Source organism: Mytilus californianus, unplaced genomic scaffold, assembly GCF_021869535.1.
Source record: "Mytilus californianus isolate M0D057914Y unplaced genomic scaffold, xbMytCali1.0.p SCAF_1, whole genome shotgun sequence".
NCBI classification, from domain to species: Eukaryota; Metazoa; Mollusca; class Bivalvia; order Mytilida; family Mytilidae; genus Mytilus; species Mytilus californianus.
Window position 1 is genome coordinate 14,031,803 of NW_026262581.1, and position 22,425 is coordinate 14,054,227.

Consider the following 22,425-nt stretch of genomic DNA (forward strand, 5'->3'; position numbering starts at 1 on the left):
TGTAACAGCTGAAAAAAGCCAGTGTATATTTAAGGTTTGTACAAATACGTGTTATCACGCAAATAGCTAATTGATCAGATTTATGTGTGATGTTAATTATGCAGTGTTAGGACCTAGACCATTAAGCTTAGTTATAACGTTCTATGTGCTCAAACATTATGCGAGTTGTGAACATATCTTAGTTGTTTGATTGACCTTAAGTATTTATTATTTTACACATGGTTATTGTGATTCTGATTCACGGTAAGTATCTATTATAATCTTATCGAAATTATTGAACCAAATACATGCATAAAAACTAAACTATGTCCTATATGCACGTTTTTTTTAAAACATTTATTATAATCTATAACAAATAATATTTCATTCAGTGATTGTTGATCGCAACCTAATCTACTTTCGAGTTTGTTGTCGAAGTTCACCGGATCGTGAATTGATAAACAATCAACACAGAGCATGTGGAACACGTGAAAAATAAGCGAATTGATAGCGCCATGATATTTTTTATATATATTTTCAATGAGTTCCCATTTGTTACTTTAACTTTTCCTTAACAATTGTTAAACGATTTGGTGTTTTTAGTTTGTTCTTTAAGAAACATTATTACTATTTACCTTCCAATGCATGTTTGATTGCATTATTTCATCACGGTTTTTCTCTCGCACTTGCAATGTTCGGTGACCAAAGTTCTAAAGAGAGGTTTAAGGTTACTGCATAGGGAAAATATTGTAAAATTAGAGTACGGGATTATAGTAATTTAATAGCAGTACATTTTTGAATATTTTGATAATAAAGGATTTTCTTTTACAAGAAAGTTCACGTACACTTGTTTTATAATTAAACTTAGCCATTCAAGTATATAAACCATATTCATATTGTTTTTTTAATTTGAAGTTTCATATGACTTTAATCAATTAAATTGGTCACCTGAACATATGCATATTTTTAAAATCAGATGCGGATCTTGAAACTTCAATGATGAAGTCGACTGTTTTATAAAAAAAATATTAATTTTTGCATTATTTTTCGAACCATACAGTGTTCTATGCCCCTTATCACAAAGTAATTTCAATATAAAACAGCAATTCTAAACTTAAGTGCAATATCTTTGGTAATGGAATTGCATTTGAAAGTATGAATATTTGGCTTTAGAAAGACGGACAAAACTACGTTGGCAGGAACCCCATTAATTAAATAAATGCCTAGTAATATATATTTTTGTAAATGCTATAATTTTCGATTGATAGTATTTATTTCGATGACCGGTTTTTGACGTTACTTTTATATGTCTGTAGGAAATTATGATAACTGTTGTACACCCTTTTGCCCAAGTACTAGCGTTTGACTGTTATTTTATACTTCAGATTTCTGATCTTTGCCCTTGATTTAGAACATTTATCATTTCACACTTTCATACAAATTTGCGTGCCATATAAGCCAATACAATACAAAGAACACAAGAACTGTAATAGACTATCGAACATTCCTTTTGTGCATTTGTAGTCGGTTGCATATATACTCGCAACTTCTATTAAGAAATCATGATCTGACCAATCTTTCAGAAAATGATTATTGTTATTTACGGGAGTTTATCTTCAGAGCTCATTGATGTTGCTTTACTAATATATAATTGGTCAACATTTGAGATGTCAGTCTAATCTAAAATTTAAAAAAAAGCGGAAGTCTGATTTTCTTAGTGTAGAATAAGATTAAATTTGACCTCGCTACAAATTGGACACCACGCGGGAAAACTTTTTGATCTGTATACATGAGATTGAGTGACTATCGGACTAGACAATGAAGATACGATTGGATTTTTCAGGTGTAGCCATCGAAGTTCTATTACTCGCCATGACGACATAAGCAGCTCTTCATTGAATAGGAAACAATATGATATTTGATAGAAAACATGACAATGGTCAGAAACTAGAATTGATATATCTGATAGAAAACCTGTGATTTTACATATACATTTGAATGTCAAGGTAGCAAGTCAAAGATAAAAGTACATTACAGAAAAGTGATATATTCCTGGAAATTGTAATTGACTATTTGAACACATAAGGTAAAATTCTATGGATGTAAATTGATATTTACATTTCATATTCAATTTGATACTTTCTAGAACGATATCATGAAATAATTTAAATTTTCTATCAGATCAATACAAAATATTTCAGAAACGAAAATTGTAGGGCGTCAATAATTGTGTGACTAAAAAAAGATGTACCAAGAGTATTATAAACACAATCAAAGGTGGTTGTATTACTTAAATATTTATAAGTTAGATAATTTTGAATTCCTTGAGTGGCGGTAATCATTCTCGGGTGTCAATGTTCTGAGCACACAATTAACTTTAAAAGCAAAATATAAAGGCGAAAAGCACTTTTATAGACGTTCAGTGTACTATTAAAAATCACAAAGTTTTCTTATTTCTCACAAATTTATTTTGACATCACCTCTACGTTGCTCTACATCGACATATTAAAATTAGTTAAGGGAAACTTTTTCAGGCCCAAAGATATCTTGGAGCAGGATCTGCTTACCCTTCCGGAGCACCTGAGACCACCCCCAGTTTTTGGTGGGGTTCGTGTTGCTAAGTCTTTAGTTTTCTATGTTGTGTCATCTGTACTAACATTTGTCATGTTTGTCTTTTTTTTTGGCCATGGCGTTGTCAGTTTGTTTTCGATCTATGAGTTTGACTGTCCCTCTGGTATCTTTCGTCCCTCTTTTTTAGACCCCTTATATAGGAACCAAATCATGACGTTAGTTATCTTGATCATTTACTTCTAGTTTAACTGTGTTGTTCAATGATGTCTAACAACAGTACTATACCCGTGATATCGTTTATATAACATAACAAACCAACTTAAACAATAAAGGAACAGTCGTTTTCCATTCGTTTGATGTGTTAGAGCTTTTGATTTGCCATTTGATAAGGGACTTTCCGTTTTGAATTTTCTTTGGAGTTCGGTATTTTTGTTAGTTTACATTTTATACCATTTTTGGGTAAAGATTGCATTTCATGCAATCAAAACCCAAATGGTACTGATTTGATATCTAAATCTTCCAAGGTTTATCACTATCTTTGATAGTTCAAACAAAATAGTGCAGTGAATTGACCAAACTTTAGATCCTATCAAATCAATGTCATGCAATTTATTGATGATATGTTATACCTAGATATTCAAGTTACAATATAATGTGTATTTGAATTACCATACTTGTCAAGAAAACTTTTCTTTATTGAAAATTACATAAGTAATTCATGGTGTATGAATTTATAATAAAATTAAACCCAGTTACAAATGTATAGTCATGAACAAAAGAAGATAACTCCAACTGAAATTTACAATTTCCCTTTCTAATTACAATTCACTGTTTTATCGCGTGAGGGGTTTCACGCTTATATATTGGCGAGTTTTGGAAGTGTCTATGGGCCACTAGATATCCTTGGAATCACGATTCACGGAACGTCTCGAAAATTTTATGTCTTTGATACGGTCCCTCTATGGATAGGCTACAACGTGACATTGTATATTTCAACAATCCGACAAACGGTTCATTTGTAGATTTGAAAGTAAAACAATAAAGCCTAGGTTACATTCTAAAAATCATTTATATGTTAATACCTATTTGCCTTTTGACAAAACATATATATGTTTTTAATAATGTGAATGTTTATTAAATATCAAGTATAATGATAACACAACTATATAATTCATGCTTTTAGACGGTCCCTCTACGCGTTGTGTATTTAATAAACCTGGGAATAGTTTATTGATATACTATGACCCAGAATAAACTGATTATTTCTGAACGTTTATCATTTGATATTAAGTATTTCACTCATAGCATGAGAAAATGTCGGAAAGAATGAAGAAAATTAAGAAAACGATATTTCTGTTAAAAATATTTATCTAAGGTCGGAAACACAGTGGACGGAAAGCAGAAAGATAATCAAACAAAAGGATTTTTCTGTAAAAAATATCTAATTTAATTAATAGATACTACCAGACTAAGAGAATATTCATTGTTAAGGTAAAACTGAGACTGAATTTATTCCTAATAATTATAGAATATAATTAAAATTGTAATGTATACGTGCATTATGTCTCACAGGTTTGATCAGTCATTACATTTATGAAAATTATATATAACGTATGAGCACCAATGAGCAGGGATGCAAACCCAAAGTTAGCTAAATATCTATCTTTTAAACGGTCGTGAATGAAAACATACTTGCGTGGTTTCAATTCACAAGGATTTTAAATCCTTGCATCTCACAAAAAACGTAATTAATATTTTACAATAATCATAACAAAATTTAATTACTATCATAATGTTAATTATTTTTTTTTCTTTTCTTTTTTTTTTCTTTTATTAGTTCAACCTTATAGCATCTAAATATTTGTACTATGGTACGGTTTTGAAAATTGTATTCATTGTGTTGGTCAGCTATCCTACACGTCTTGATTCATTCACGTTATACATCACCCTGTTCACACGCACACTATCGGTTTGCGTTCACAAAAATTCCGGATAAAATGTCAATGAATCCGGAGTCAAAACACTTGAGGTAGGTAGTTTGACATCCGAATTCAACTATTAGATTAATATATGTGATGACGCAAATGCGTACTAGTATTCTTATCCAGAGTATCAGTGCGTATGCTTTCTATTTACTATTTCTTGCGCAAAAATACCACGTTCATGCATAAATATTAATTTCACTCGCGAATGCGAATTTTCGCTTTTCTTATCTAAATTCAGGACACGGCAATAAGAGCTTGCCATGTGACTTTCAAGCACGGTCATCATTGCTTACGGTATTCTGACCTCTAGCTGTTTCTCTTTTGTTTTCTTTTTTTAAGTCACTGTCCTTTTATAAACTTTGATATTTTCGAAATGCCAAGGATTTTCTACCCAAGGAATAGATTACTTAACTTCGTACTTTATTTGACCTTTTTAGTTATTTTTATTCGAGCGTCACTGATGATTCTTTGTAGACTTAACTCGCGTCTGGCGTACAACATGTTAATCCTGGCATTTTTTATATCTGCATGTCTTTTTATATAAATTGGTTGTTTTGAGAGTATGTTCAGGTATTCCTAAAACTTATGAAAATAAGATATTCTTCAAAACCAAATTTCCCTGTAAAATATTTGGATTGATTTAAGTCAAATCAGGAAATCCTTAAAATTTTAGATGTTTTATGAGACCAAAATAAGTCTCTATAAAAGAGGTCCAAATGAAGCTGGTGTGTTACTCACAAGAAAAATATACAAAACCTTCTTATAAGTTGCATGCCACAGGGTTTCACTTCACATGGAAAATTGACTTTAAACTTATCTGTACAATATCTACCATGAGTACAGACAACTTCAATAACGAGTTGAGAATATGAAGACATCCATGCAGTAAACAAAATATAAAGATGTGATAGATAAGATAAATGCTTAAATTTATATTGCGATTGGTTTGTGCAATTTGCATTATACATCCGGTTTGTAGAAACTGGGATTTGCAATAGGATTATAAAAAAAATGATGTACAATCCCAAGTAATAAATGAAATAGTCTAGCTTTAAAATGTATATTCAAATAGTAGCTGTATATACACTTTTCTATTCACACCTATCCAACATTGCTTTCAACGATTTGTTCAAGAATGTACACACTATTACATATTTTCAATAAAGGTAGTTTAACTTCATCATTATCTCCTTCTTTTCACAGTCAATTATTTCAATTCAAAAGCAAACAAAAATTCAGCAACAATCATTTGGTGACCAGTCAGCGGTCTTAGGTTCGCGTGTTGCTTTTCTTTTTTAAAAGAAAGCAACTTGTTTTAAATTCACAAAATTGCAAAATGAAAGTAATTTTTACCCTTTAGTGCTCACAAGCACTTTTATTACCCCTGGGGTTGGGGGTAGGTGATGGTGGTGGTGGTGGTGGTGAAGGGGTAGTTGATATTTATGGCCTATGTATTCGTGAGATATAAATTTTATGTCTTCGATTGCAGTTAAAATGTCCAAGATTTTTTCTTGATCGACCAACATTGTAGAAACTATCATGTGTATTGTAAATTAGTTTTTTTTCTGTATATATATGAAACATTTGACCCTGCACGTTAAGCAACTACCAATACAACAAATAATCTAAAAATATTTTTCAAATATTTAAGTCATGGAATACCTGATGAAAGTTATTACAGCACTAAAATCAGTACTACACGTTATGTAACAACGCACCTACTACAATGGATATATAAAGAAACATCAGTTTATTGGTCATGTTTGCCAATGTATTGTTCATGGCAGATCTTTGATTGTCGCTGTTAAATCTTTTCATTACGTTTATACACTTGGGACAATTGAGAGCTTTGCATGTAGGATAAACATATTTGCTGTTACAAAAATTTGGAAATTATTTTAAATCAAGGTAATCTCCCTGATGCAAAGCTCCGATTCCTTGCCGAGCTTTGGCTAATTATCTTTTTTTTTTGGTTTTATTAGCTCTTAAATTTTGAGATAAGTTTTTGATTTTCTAACAATACTTGATAAATTTTTACTTTTCATTTTCCGAATTACAGGGTAGAACGACGAAGTATTTTAACGGAAAAGAAAGAATATGATGTATCAATTTACGACACAAATTTATTTCATGCTCATGAAAACAGCGCTTTTGTTGCTTAGCTGTTATTCATTTTAAAATCACCCTGGCGTCTGTATTTATTTTAGAGGCTTCCTTTTTCTGATATAAGTTAGCAAAATGTAACATTCAATTTCGGAATATTTGGTAATTACTATCATTTAATGGAAAGTAACAGTAACTGGTCCACATACCCATAAGATATTCCGCCAAAAAGTAACCTTAAAGTCCTCTTTTTGCTGTTGTGTAGAAAGAAAATCACACTCTGTTTGGCAAACCGAACTTTTAAAAACTTTTATAGGTATAAATGAATGAATTAATATTTCCATTCGGCCTTATCTGTTAAAGAATATATCAGTTTATTGGTCATGTTTGGCAATGTATTATTCATGGCAGATCTTTGATTGTCGCTGTTAAATCTTTTCATTACGTTTCTACACTTGGGACAATTCAGAGCTTTACATGTAGTATAAATATATTGGCTGTTACAATAATTTGGAAATTATTTTAAATAAAGGTAATCTCCTTCATGCAAAGCTCTGATTCCTTGCCCATCAATTTACGACACAAATTTATTTCACGCTCATAAAAAACAGCACAAGAACACTCGTAGTATAAACATATTTGCTGTTACAAAAATTTGGAAATTATTTTAAATTAAGGTAATCTTCCTCATGCAAAGCTCTGATTCCTTGCCCAGCTTTGGCTATATATATTTTTTTCTTTTTGGTTTTATCAGCTCTTCACTTTTTTGATTTTCTAATATGTTGGCCTCGAACATCACTGATAGACATTTAATTTCGAAATGCGCATCTTTTACAGTAAAATTGGCACCGTTAGTGTTATTTATATTGTCGAAGACACAGATTTTTTGTGTGTTGTTTGATTCCAGTCTCATTGACATAATTCCTCGCATCTCATTTATTCATATCATAATAAGTGCACAGAACAACCTTAGTAAAAGCTTTGTACTTTATAGTTTCTACAATTCTAAACGCGAGGATAAATCCAATAGTGGAAACATATTTGTTTTAAATTCAATTACAAAACGTAATAGAAAATGTCAAATGCTGTAGAGAATGAAAATGAAGAAAGTGTCTGAATTTTACAAAGAAAAGTGATGCTCCTCAGCATTACATCTATGTTTTGCTTTCTAGATATAAAAATTCTTGATTAACTCAGACTAGGGAACTTTGAAATATTGCGAATTGAAGGGTAGAATGACGATGTGTTTTGAAGGAAAAGAAAGAATATGATGTATCAATTTACGACACAAATTAATTTCACGCTCATAAAAAAACCCAGCATAAGCCGAACAGCGCTTCTATTATTTTTATTCATTTTAAAGTCACCGTGATGTCTGTATTTATTCAAGATGTCTTCTCAGTCTTTTCTTGCTTTATGTTAGCGAAATATTACATTTAATTTCGAAATATTTGGTAATAACTATCATTTAGTGGATATATTCAAAGTAACAGAAACTGGTCCAAGTGCCCATAAGATATTCAGCCACAAAGCTACCTATGATCCTCTTTTTTTCTGATTGTAGGAAGAAAATCACAATCTTTTTTGGCAAACCGAACTTTTAAAAACTATTATAGATATAAATGAATGAATAATATTTTCATTCGGCTTTTAATCTGTTAACGAATATTAAAGAAATGGAATAAATCGGTGAATTTATTTTTAATGTCTTGTACACGACCTATAATACAAGTACCATTATTTATATTTCAACCTTTCAAAGAAAGTCAACAAATTTCTAATCATTTTATTTACAAACTTAAAAATAAAAACAAATAAAATCTTAAATCTGAGAGCTTTTGTTTAAAAAAAAGAAGTTGAAGATACCAAAAGGTCATCAAAACTCATAAGTCGAGAGAAATTGGCAATTCCAAAAACGAGAATATAAGAAATATCATAATCACTATGATTAAACTTAAAACATATTGGAACACGCATACACACCAAAACTGAAAAAAAGACGCTCTATCGAACTTTCTTTTGATCTAAAAAAACAGGTTTTGCTGTTTACCATTTTAAAATTCTGATTGCAAGTATCAAAATTCAAAAAAATCTTTCACGTTTTAACTGTTTGAAATTTTGACTTTATAACTAGAATATCAAAATTTAAAAACTTAAAATCATTTAGAAATTCTAGATAATTTAATTTTAGACAAACTATCGAAATTCTATAGACTCAAACACGTTTTTGACATTTCAATAAAACTTATTGCAATCAGAAATTTAAAATCCTGTAGAAATTTTTCCAATTTAATTTTCTAATAAAATTTCAATATTTTGAAGAAAATTAAAACCCATCATGCAATTTTGAATTGTTAAATGTTACATGCACCATTATTGTCGATTGTAGGATTTGCCAGAGAAAGTTATAACTTCGCTATAATAAATTTATACTATTTGTGAACTATAATTTCAATGTTTATCATGTAAATAATGCTTGTATTGAAGAATTTTCTACTGAACGGAAAGTACTATCGTGGACTGTTATTCAATCAGCAGTGGTACCGACCAAGTGGTAGAAAAAAAACGTATGATGCAGATTTTGCCTCCAAGTAAGTTCATGGCCATATAAATTTTTGGATGGCGATACTATAAACGTCTGGGAACATAAAAACCCAAACATTCATTAATATAATGAAACTTAATGAGTGAATTTTCTAGATGAATAACTTTTGGTATAATACGAAGAATCATTTTAAAGTCACATGGTTAATTAAAATGAGTGCTTTACGAGAGTTTCACCAAGCCGGTTGTCAGCACTGCTGTGTAGACATGAATTATCATTGATATGGTCATAATTATAACTGAACTGTTTACAAAACTTTAGATTGATCTAATAACAGATTTTTTTTTACCTTTTAAGATTCTGATTGCATTTATCAATATTTCAAATAATCATTCGCGTTTTCGCTGTATGAAATGCTTAGAATTATTTTGAAATTCTATACAAATTATCAAAAATCCAAAAAACTTAAACACGCTTTAATTTGACATTTCAGTAAAACTAATTACAATCAAAAACTAAAAACATATTGAAATTTTGACAATTTGATTTTCGAATAAAATTTCAATATTTTGAAGAAATTTTAAACCCATTATGCAATAGTTAAAAGTTACTTGGACCATTTAAATTGTCGATTGTAGGATTTGTTCTACTTTATTGACTTAGGGACTTTAAAACACGATAGTTTCTTGTGTAGAGGGTTCTTTCCATTCGCGGAAATACTGGCCACTGTTAGAGACCGCCATGTACTCTTTAAATATATTTGTAAAATGTGATTTTTTTTTGTAAATAAATTGTACTTGCTGTGCGTTCTGAAATTGGATAGATAAAGTAAATTTATTATATTTTCTATATAAAACTATGTTGTGTTAAAAACTGAACATTTCGTGATAGCTGGTGGCCTCAAACCCAGTCAATACTAGTATCTGTTTATTGATTAGACCTAAAGGGAAGAAGGGGTTGACAATTAAACAATTATGGACCTTTTTTGAATGGTATAGTTTTCTCATGTATTATGATATCTTTCACTATATATATGTGCCACAAGTGGAGCAGGAACTGCTTACCCTTCCGGAGCACCTGAGATCACCCCCAGTTTTTGGTGGGGTTCGTGTTGCTCAGTCTTTGGTTTTTTATGTTGTTTTAGTACATCCAAAATACGACACTGTATGTCTTTGCCCGAGAGAGTTATAACTTCGGGAATGGCTATATAAAATCAATACTTTTTGTGAACTGAAATTTCAATGTACATATCGTGTATATAATGCCAGTTTTGAAGAATTTTCTACTGAACGGATAATACTTTGGCGGACTGTTATTCCAGCAGCAGCGGTACCGACCAAGTACTACAAAAGTAACGTATGATACAGAAATTGAGTTCAAGTAAGCTCATGGCCATATAAGTTCTGGGAAGGTACTATAAATGTCTGGGAACATAAAAACAATCATAGATTAATATAATGAAACTTAATGAATGAATTGCCTTTATGAATAACATTTGGTTTATTACGAAGACTTATTCTTAAGTCACATGTTTAATTAAAAGGAGTGCTTTACGAGGGTATCACCATCCCAGTAGTCAGCACTACTGTGTCGACATGAATTATCACGATCTCAGGAATAGATTACCTTTGCTGTATTTAGCAAAACCTTTCGTAATTTTGGGTACTCATTTGCTATTCAATTTCGTATTTATTTGGCCTTTTTAACTTATATTCGAGCGTCACTGATGAGTCTTTTGTACATAAGAATATTAATATATAATCAAAATATAGATATGATACTAGTAATTTACCTGTACATGTGTGGATTAGCCAAAATGTATACTTTAAAATTTAGCCCAAATGTCCACTTGCCATTGGCCCAGACGTAACATATTTTTATCCCAAATATTACACCAATTAGCCCCAATGTGCGTGAGTTAAGGTTCATGTGGACCATTTTGCTAAAATGGCTGTGTTGACACCACAAAATTTACTTGAGTGCAGTCAAACCTGTGCATCTGGAAAAATCTTGAGGCATAGCATGTTCTAGATAAATAAAATTCACATGCATTTCATGTTTCGGAAAATTAAAAACTTAATTGAATTTTGCATGCCACTTTTTCATAGTCCTTCAAAAGATGATGGAATAATTAAAGCTAAAATTGCGAAAATGAGGTCCATGTCCATCAAAGGTTACATTACCATTTATAACTATGTTTTTTATGTTTATATTTGTAATTCTTCACTATCTGTATTAGATATGTTTGTATTTGTGTTTGCTTGACCCATATGGGTGTATTTTGCAAATAAAATTATTATTATTATTATAATTAATAATTAACCCTAATTTACGCAGGTCAGATTAACGAGATTCAATAAAACAAACACCGACTGTAATTATTCACAAAGAACCAAACCCATTTTCTTCGAACTGATAGTATAAAACCATTGCAGTAAATTGTCTCACTTAACTTGTGTTTTATGCATTGCTAACCAACTCTTTATCTGATTTTAATTAACTTTTTATAATAAGTAGAGGACGATCAGCAATTACATAACACTCTCTTTTGTCTAGACACCAACGTGTACGAGTTGACTTTCCTATAAAAATCTCTGATGGTAGCGTAAGAATTTACCAATGACGTATTCCTTTCGCAACGAATAAATTTTTGAAATTTGCATTTTGCTCTAAGAGCTAGTTTATCCTGCCTTTTATGAACATTTTAATGCCGATGCTGCAGCGATTTCTGGCGACAAAGTGTTAATCTATTCTACATTGAAGGAAACATAACATTTTTATATAGCCTGCAACGACATAAATCTAGGTGGTACTGTGGAGCAATGTTGTAGGTCGGAATTAACAATATGTAATGTACTGTATGCATTATATGGAGCCCCTACCCATCAGTCATTCTTTAGTGCACTTTTGAAATGTTTACAATGTTCAAATGATTTGTTTTTGATAAGGTGTGTTCATGTAGAAGTATTAGAATTTATGTATTTCAGTTAATCCATTGTACGTACAAGAACAGAAAAATGAGGGTACATCGGGGTATAGGAATTGGTCCAAATTTCTCCGTCTAAGCCAGGGATACGACAGCCCATTAACGGGCTTTTGTTTTAACTGTGCGGGATATATAACCGCAGCAAGGTCAGGTCGAATTGCGGACGTTAGATTTGAAACCCCGTGTAGGGAAATGTTTACAACGCTCTCATCAAGCTAAAGTACACTTGCATTTTAATTCAAACAATATATAAGGTGCTAAACCCTCAGCCATACCTCAATGACCACACGGAAATATTGCACTGTTGAAAATCATGTTTGATGATAAGATGTGTTAAGTCTTGATTCGCATGGTGGTGGTGCTTTTCCTGACGACAGCACCCGATGAAGTTCCGTTTTGAGTTCAGTCAATTTTCTCAAGAGTTTTGCTCTTTCTCTTTGTATTCAACATATATTTATAAGATTAGAATATCAGTAATTTTTTTTTCTCCTCCTATTTATTAAAAAAGATTCACATTCAAATCTGATAAACTGTTGTATTGTACTTCATTCATTTTGTTTTGAAACAATACAAAAAGGGCCCAACTTTTCGTTGAGCTTCATTTACTTCGGCATTCTTATATTTTCTGATTAGGTGTGCTTAAGCAGAATGAATTATGAAAGAAAATTGTTCATAATGTAAAAAATATATAAAAATGAATATTATCTAATATTCAAGAAGATTGTGAGTTCCTACTCTTTAGTCAGGAGTTTAACGCATTTTAAGTTTTAAATTGGTTCAATATTAAAATAAGTAGATGTTGTATTATTGCCTATGAGACAACTATCTACCAGAGTTCAAATGACAAAGATTAAAGCAATAATAGGTCATCGTACATCCTTCAACAATGAGAAACACCCATACCGTATAGTCAGATATAAAAGGCTACGACATGAAAAATGTGAAACAATTCAAACGAGAAACCAACGACCTATTTATACAATACAATTTACGAAAAGCAAATATGATACACATTAACCATTGACAACCACTGAGTTACATGCTCATGACTTAGGACAGGCACATAAAGAATGTAGCGGGGTTTAACATGTTTGAGAGTGTTCACCATTCCTTAACCTGTGACAGTGTTGTTTAAGCACCACAAAAGAACAAACTGTCACATCTTTCAAGTGCAACGTAAGATTGTGATCATGTTTAATCCATATTAGAATGGTTCCCTCCGTAAAATATTCGGAATCCCTTCGGAATATACAAATATTAACTTAAAATGTTTATCATCGTTATAAACCTTGTCAAATAACGGCCGGGTACCAGTCTAAATCCAGATCCACTCGGAGAACATTTTTAGAATATGGTAAAACGATAATAAACCTTTTACGGAATCGATTGACAATTTCCACCAATTAATTTTCTTGTAGATCTTGTCTTGCTGATAATTATTGCTCATTACATTTTATCTTTTTCTATAATAGTTTAAAAATAATGGCAAAAATATCAAATAGGTAAAGAAGCATATTTAAGGAAACTGACTCTCTTAGGGAATCAATCGACAATATCGGTCGTACTGACTAATTTGTAGATCTGTCTTGCTGATCCTTTTTGCTGTTAAACTGGGGTTGGGGGTAGGTGATGGTGGTGGTGGTGGTGGTGAAGGGGTAGTTGATATTTATGGCCTATGTATTCGTGAGATATAAATTTTATGTCTTCGATTGCAGTTAAAATGTCCAAGATTTTTTCTTGATCGACCAACATTGTAGAAACTATCATGTGTATTGTAAATTAGTTTTTTTTCTGTATATATATGAAACATTTGACCCTGCACGTTAAGCAACTACCAATACAACAAATAATCTAAAAATATTTTTCAAATATTTAAGTCATGGAATACCTGATGAAAGTTATTACAGCACTAAAATCAGTACTACACGTTATGTAACAACGCACCTACTACAATGGATATATAAAGAAACATCAGTTTATTGGTCATGTTTGCCAATGTATTGTTCATGGCAGATCTTTGATTGTCGCTGTTAAATCTTTTCATTACGTTTCTACACTTGGGACAATTGAGAGCTTTGCATGTAGGATAAACATATTTGCTGTTACAAAAATTTGGAAATTATTTTAAATCAAGGTAATCTCCCTGATGCAAAGCTCCGATTCCTTGCCGAGCTTTGGCTAATTATCTTTTTTTTTTGGTTTTATTAGCTCTTAAATTTTGAGATAAGTTTTTGATTTTCTAACAATACTTGATAAATTTTTACTTTTTCATTTTCCGAATTACAGGGTAGAACGACGAAGTATTTTAACGGAAAAGAAAGAATAGAATCATGTGCAAAACAGTGTAGGCGAGACCATTGATTGGCGCGCTAAAATATCCCATTGACTGGGTCAGATTAGGTGAACGTTCGTCTGTAACGCCCACAACTCACGGCGTATTTATCATAAACATTTAAACTGTGGGGTTGCCAAAGGGTTTCAGTATATATACGAACTACAGTGCACAGTATATTATATACATATTTTATTTGCGATCATAAAATGTACGAAGTCGTCCATTACTAATTGGGTCGATTAAAAAAAAAGCTGAAAATGTTTCTGTTGCCAAGGGTTTTTCACAAGATAGTAGTTAGCAGAAAAGTTCACCAAACTATACATTTTACCTATTCAAAAACGTAAATGCAAATTCCACAAGGCTTGATCCAAATAGCCTTTTTATTGCCTAATAACTTGCAAGTACAAAAAAGACAGGACAGAAGTATATTTTGTCTATATGTTTTGTGTACGCACACTTTTTAAAGTTGATCATGCATTCGTTCTAATATAAAATTTTGACCAGAAAAAAGTTAAAAGATGACATAATTGGACATGCAACCGCAATTGTTAAATCGCTTTGACGTCCGAAAAAAGATAATAATCAACACATGCATTGTAACTTTTAAAGCCAGTTAAATCCTTTTTTTTTTGCTGAAAGAACGTGCGATATCATAAAAATTGATTATCAAAACATAACGAAAACAAAGAACGTTTACACTGAAATGCAGTCAAGTTTAGCGATTGATAATTCATTGATAACATTCTGGCGTATCACAAACAAACAACTTGTAACGTCTCATTTCATTGGCCGAAAGATTTAAATACAACAACAATTGTTGTGTGCACGTGAATTGACACAGGTGACCGACAATGGAATGTACTACGTTACTACGAACGTAAAAAACAATGATTTTTGGTCGAAATAATTAAATAAGTATTTTGTGAATTTCAAATAGTGGGGTCGAAATATTATACTAATAATTTGTGTTAAGTAATATTTTTTATGCATGCAGCACTTGTACCGCACTATGAAAAATATAAGGATAAAATAAAATACATGTGCCGCTTTTATACGGATGAATATATGAACCACTTTAATTCCTTTCATATTGACGCTAGGTTATTATCCTGACAATGTCGTAGTTACTTATAATAAGGATCTCATAATACTGATCCATTCAAATTTATGATGGGTTGCACATTCCTCTTTTATTGTTTTCATGCTATAAAACGAAAATAAAGTAGCTAAGCGTTTGGTCATTCAGAAATGACGTGTCATAAACGAGCAAATTGTCCCCGAAAGATCGTACCATGTGTGCACGTGAATATAGATGCAGTGAAGGCATGTTGGTGTAAAAATGTTTGAAATGTTTCATCGGCGAAGATTTTATTTTTGCATGTGTGGAACTAAAAAATAAATAAATACTTGTGAGAAATGTCGTAGTTTATAAGGAACTATATAAATGTACTGTTTTCGATTTTAATTGGTTGAAAATTTATCCTTTAATTTCATACCGTAAGAATAGAGCTTTGCATAACATTGTTGAACTATCCGCCAAAGTAACGTGTGGCATGCGTGCGTATTAAAATGAAATACAAAATCATACATGTATGATAAACTTATAAACGAAATATTAAGAAATTAAGGATGACTACTGTTAAAGTATGTACAAAAATGGAGTCACCTTTTATCAATACATTTAGTGAATAACCACACTGTTTAAAACTGATTGTTTTCTATGCAACTATTTAAATATTTACAATATATAATTTTCAACCGAGGATAGCAAAACAGTTAATTATAAATTAAGAAAGTATATCGCTGGAGTTTATAAAGTACATTTCCTTCCACTGTGCCATGGTTTGCCATCTCCATTTTTTCTCTAAACAAAGCATGGCTGGTTACATGTTCTGAATTTACTTAGAATTTCGGGATTTTTTTTTCAAAATCAAGTAAACTAAATCAGAAAAAAAATCACACTATCCTAAAACTTATGAAAGAATATGAATAATGAACATGACAGTTTATAACACAAACCCATTTACTATAAAAATCGAGCAATATCTTTAGTATGTAATTTGGTTATTTTTGTAGTTAAGTACGGTTTCATTTCAAGTACAACGTTAATTCATCAAGTCCATTGAATAAATTAAAGATAAGGCAGGGTGAGCAACTTGACAAAAAAAAGGCAGGATGACGATTTATGTAAAAAATCAGGATAAACGAATAAATATAGTCAGGACCTAACGGACTGAAAAATAGAAAGACAGGACAGAGATAACAACTAAAAAAAATGCAGGACAAAATGTTTCATCCAAGTCCTTCACCCCCAATCAAAATAAAATGGTAGCTCCCTTACTACCAATTGAGAGGAGACAGTTAAATTAAATATTTCGACGTGACTGTTAAGATTAAAGTTTAAAATTTTACATGCACATGTATAAAAGCTAGAATTGCCATGGGATAATCAAGAACACAATCATGTTCGGGAATACGAAGATGGAAGTTTTTAACGACCTTGACCGGCTACGTGAATACTGATCAGTCCATTCAGCTTTTTAGTACGCGTGTTCTATTTTCGCAGGTGTGAGGTCGAAGGTTTGAATTGACCAATGAAAACGATCGTTCCTTAACGAGTTAATCTAATAAAGTTTGTTTGACTGATTATGTTGCACGACCTTTCACTAAGCTTGGCCGCAGTTCAGTGGAAGTATTCAATATAAATCAAAACACAAAGGTTATATTTATTCCTGATTAGTTTTTCGAATTATTTTATTTAGGCGTTGAGACCCTTTGGTGACCTCGCAGTTTAAATGTCTGTAATAAATACGTCGTGAGTTTTGGGCGTTACAGACGAACGTTCACCTAATCTGACCCAGTCAATGGGATATTTTAGCGCGCCAATCAATGGTCTCGGCTACACTGTTATGCACATGATTCTATGATGTATCAATTTACGACACAAATTTATTTCATGCTCATGAAAACAGCGCTTTTGTTGCTTAGCTGTTATTCATTTTAAAATCACCGTGGCGTCTGTATTTATTTTAGAGGCTTCCTTTTTCTGATATAAGTTAGCAAAATGTAACATTCAATTTCGGAATATTTGGTAATTACTATCATTTAATGGAAAGTAACAGTAACTGGTCCACATACCCATAAGATATTCCGCCAAAAAGTAACCTTAAAGTCCTCTTTTTGCTGTTGTGTAGAAAGAAAATCACACTCTGTTTGGCAAACCGAACTTTTAAAAACTTTTATAGGTATAAATGAATGAATTAATATTTCCATTCGGCCTTATCTGTTAAAGAATATATCAGTTTATTGGTCATGTTTGGCAATGTATTATTCATGGCAGATCTTTGATTGTCGCTGTTAAATCTTTTCATTACGTTTCTACACTTGGGACAATTCAGAGCTTTACATGTAGTATAAATATATTGGCTGTTACAATAATTTGGAAATTATTTTAAATAAAGGTAATCTCCTTCATGCAAAGCTCTGATTCCTTGCCCATCAATTTACGACACAAATTTATTTCACGCTCATAAAAAACAGCACAAGAACACTCGTAGTATAAACATATTTGATGTTACAAAAATTTGGAAATTATTTTAAATTAAGGTAATCTTCCTCATGCAAAGCTCTGATTCCTTGCCCAGCTTTGGCTATATATATTTTTTTCTTTTTGGTTTTATCAGCTCTTCACTTTTTTGATTTTCTAATATGTTGGCCTCGAACATCACTGATAGACATTTAATTTCGAAATGCGCATCTTTTACAGTAAAATTGGCACCGTTAGTGTTATTTATATTGTCGAAGACACAGATTTTTTGTGTGTTGTTTGATTCCAGTCTCATTGACATAATTCCTCGCATCTCATTTTATTCATATCATAATAAGTGCACAGAACAACCTTAGTAAAAGCTTTGTACTTTATAGTTTCTACAATTCTAAACGTGAGGATAAATCCAATAGTGGAAACATATTTGTTTTAAATTCAATTACAAAACGTAATAGAAAATGTCAAATGCTGTAGAGAATGAAAATGAAGAAAGTGTCTGAATTTTATAAAGAAAAGTGATGCTCCTCAGCATTACATCTATGTTTTGCTTTCTAGATATAAAAATTCTTGATTAACTCAGACTAGGGAACTTTGAAATATTGCGAATTGAAGGGTAGAATGACGATGTGTTTTGAAGGAAAAGAAAGAATATGATGTATCAATTTACGACACAAATTAATTTCACGCTCATAAAAAAACCCAGCATAAGCCGAACAGCGCTTCTATTATTTTTATTCATTTTAAAGTCACCGTGATGTCTGTATTTATTTAAGATGTCTTCTCAGTCTTTTCTTGCTTTATGTTAGCGAAATATTACATTTAATTTCGAAATATTTGATAATAACTATCATTTAGTGGATATATTCAAAGTAACAGAAACTGGTCCAAGTGCCCATAAGATATTCAGCCACAAAGCTACCTATGATCCTCTTTTTTTCTGATTGTAGGAAGAAAATCACAATCTTTTTTGGCAAACCGAACTTTTAAAAACTATTATAGATATAAATGAATGAATAATATTTTCATTCGGCTTTTAATCTGTTAACGAATATTAAAGAAATGGAATAAATCGGTGAATTTATTTTTAATGTCTTGTACACGACCTATAATACAAGTACCATTATTTATATTTCAACCTTTCAAAGAAAGTCAACAAATTTCTAATCATTTTATTTACAAACTTAAAAATAAAAACAAATAAAATCTTAAATCTGAGAGCTTTTGTTTAAAAAAAAGAAGTTGAAGATACCAATAGGTCATCAAAACTCATAAGTCGAGAGAAATTGGCAATACCAAAAACGAGAATATAAGAAATATCATAATCACTATGATTAAACTTAAAACATATTGGAACACGCATACACACCAAAACTGAAAAAAAGACGCTCTATCGAACTTTCTTTTGATCTAAAAAAACAGGTTTTGCTGTTTACCTTTTAAAATTCTGATTGCAAGTATCAAAATTCAAAAAAATCTTTCACGTTTTAACTGTTTGAAATTTTGACTTTATAACTAGAATATCAAAATTTAAAAACTTAAAATCATTTAGAAATTCTAGATAATTTAATTTTAGACAAACTATCGAAATTCTATAGACTCAAACACGTTTTTGACATTTCAATAAAACTTATTGCAATCAAAAATTTAAAATCCTGTAGAAATTTTTCCAATTTAATTTTCTAATAAAATTTCAATATTTTGAAGAAAATTAAAACCCATCATGCAATTTTGAATTGTTAAATGTTACATGCACCATTATTGTCGATTGTAGGATTTGCCAGAGAAAGTTATAACTTCGCTATAATAAATTTATACTATTTGTGAACTATAATTTCAATGTATATCATGTAAATAATGCTTGTATTGAAGAATTTTCTACTGAACGGAAAGTACTATCGTGGACTGTTATTCAATCAGCAGTGGTACCGACCAAGTGGTAGAAAAATAACGTATGATGCAGATTTTGCCTCCAAGTAAGTTCATGGCCATATAAATTTTTGGATGGCGATACTATAAACGTCTGGGAACATAAAAACCCAAACATTCATTAATATAATGAAACTTAATGAGTGAATTTTCTAGATGAATAACTTTTGGTATAATACGAAGAATCATTTTAAAGTCACATGGTTAATTAAAATGAGTGCTTTACGAGAGTTTCACCAAGCCGGTTGTCAGCACTGCTGTGTAGACATGAATTATCATTGATATGGTCATAATTATAACTGAACTGTTTACAAAACTTTAGATTGATCTAATAACAGATTTTTTTTTACCTTTTAAGATTCTGATTGCATTTATCAATATTTCAAATAATCATTCGCGTTTTCGCTGTATGAAATGCTTAGAATTATTTTGAAATTCTATACAAATTATCAAAAATCCAAAAAACTTAAACACGCTTTAATTTGACATTTCAGTAAAACTAATTACAATCAAAAACTAAAAACATATTGAAATTTTGACAATTTGATTTTCGAATAAAATTTCAATATTTTGAAGAAATTTTAAACCCATTATGCAATAGTTAAAAGTTACTTGGACCATTTAAATTGTCGATTGTAGGATTTGTTCTACTTTATTGACTTAGGGACTTTAAAACACGATAGTTTCTTGTGTAGAGGGTTCTTTCCATTCGCGGAAATACTGGCCACTGTTAGAGACCGCCATGTACTCTTTAAATATATTTGTAAAATGTGATTTTTTTTTGTAAATAAATTGTACTTGCTGTGCGTTCTGAAATTGGATAGATAAAGTAAATTTATTATATTTTCTATATATAACTATGTTGTGTTAAAAACTGAACATTTCGTGATAGCTGGTGGCCTCAAACCCAGTCAATACTAGTATCTGTTTATTCATTAGACCTAAAGGGAAGAAGGGGTTGACAATTAAACAATTATGGACCTTTTTTGAATGGTATAGTTTTCTCATGTATTATGATATCTTTCACTATATATATATGTGCCACAAGTGGAGCAGGAACTGCTTACCCTTCCGGAGCACCTGAGATCACCCCCAGTTTTGGGTGGGGTTCGTGTTGCTCAGTCTTTGGTTTTTTATGTTGTTTTGTGTACTGTTGTTTGTCTGTTTGTCTTTTTCTTTTTTAGCCATGGCATTGTCAGTTTATTGTTCGATTTATGAGTTTGAATGTCCCTTTGGTATCCTTCGCCTCTCTTATGTTATAGTTATTGAACAAGAAAATCGGTATATGTCATTTAATCTGCACGGCTCGGGTGAACCTACTTGACCCGACTGATGAAGGTGTGCATTATCCAGATTATAGCACAGTAAGAACAATGAGATTGTGCCTATGTCATCTGTCAAATTTATTTATCATAGTTTGAACTGAATAACTGAATTAAAATGAATAGAATGACAGTAGTATGTCTAATATTGTAGATACTGGTAACGTACAAATCTTTTCAAAGCTCGTTTATAGCTCTTAGGACGGTGTAACTATAAAATTAATGATTTAAAGTATGGTAGGATTTAAGGACCTAGATAGTACATCCAAAAAACGACACTGTATATCTTTGCCTGAGAGAGTTATAACTTCGGGAATGGCTATATCAAATCTATACTATTTGTGAACTGAAATTTTCTACTGAACGGATAATACTATGGCGGACTGTTATTCCAGCAGCAGCGGTACCGACCAAGTAGTACAAAAGTAACGTATGATACAGAAATTGAGTTCAAGTAAGCTCATGGCCATATAAGTTCTGGGAAGGTACTATAAATGTCTGGGAACATAAAAAAAAAACATAGATTAATGTAATGAAACTTAATGAATGAGTTTTCTTTATGAATAACTTTTGGTTTATTACGAAGACTCATTCTAAAGTCACATGTTTAATTAAAAGGAGTGCTTTACGAGGGTATCACCATCCCAGTAGTCAACACTACTGTGTCGACATGAATTATCACGATCTCAGGAATAGATTACCTTTGCTGTATTTAGCAAAACTTTTCGTAATTTTGGGTCCTCAATGCTATTCAATTTCGTATCTATTTGGCCTTTTTAACTTATATTCGAGCGTCACTGATGAGTCTTTTGTACATAAGAATATTAATATATAATCAAAATATAGATATGATACTAGTAATTTACCTGTACATGTGTGGATTAGCCAAAATGTATACTTTTAAATTTTGCCCAAATGTCCACTTGCCATTGGCCCAGACGTAACATATTTTTATCCCAAATATTACAATATTTAGCCCAAATGTGCGTGAGTTAAGGTTCATGTGGACCATTTTGCTAAAATGGCTGTGTTGACACCACAAAATTTACTTGAGTGCAGTCAAACCTGTGCATCTGGAAAAATCTTAAGGCATAGCATGTTCTAGATAAATAAAATTCACATGCAT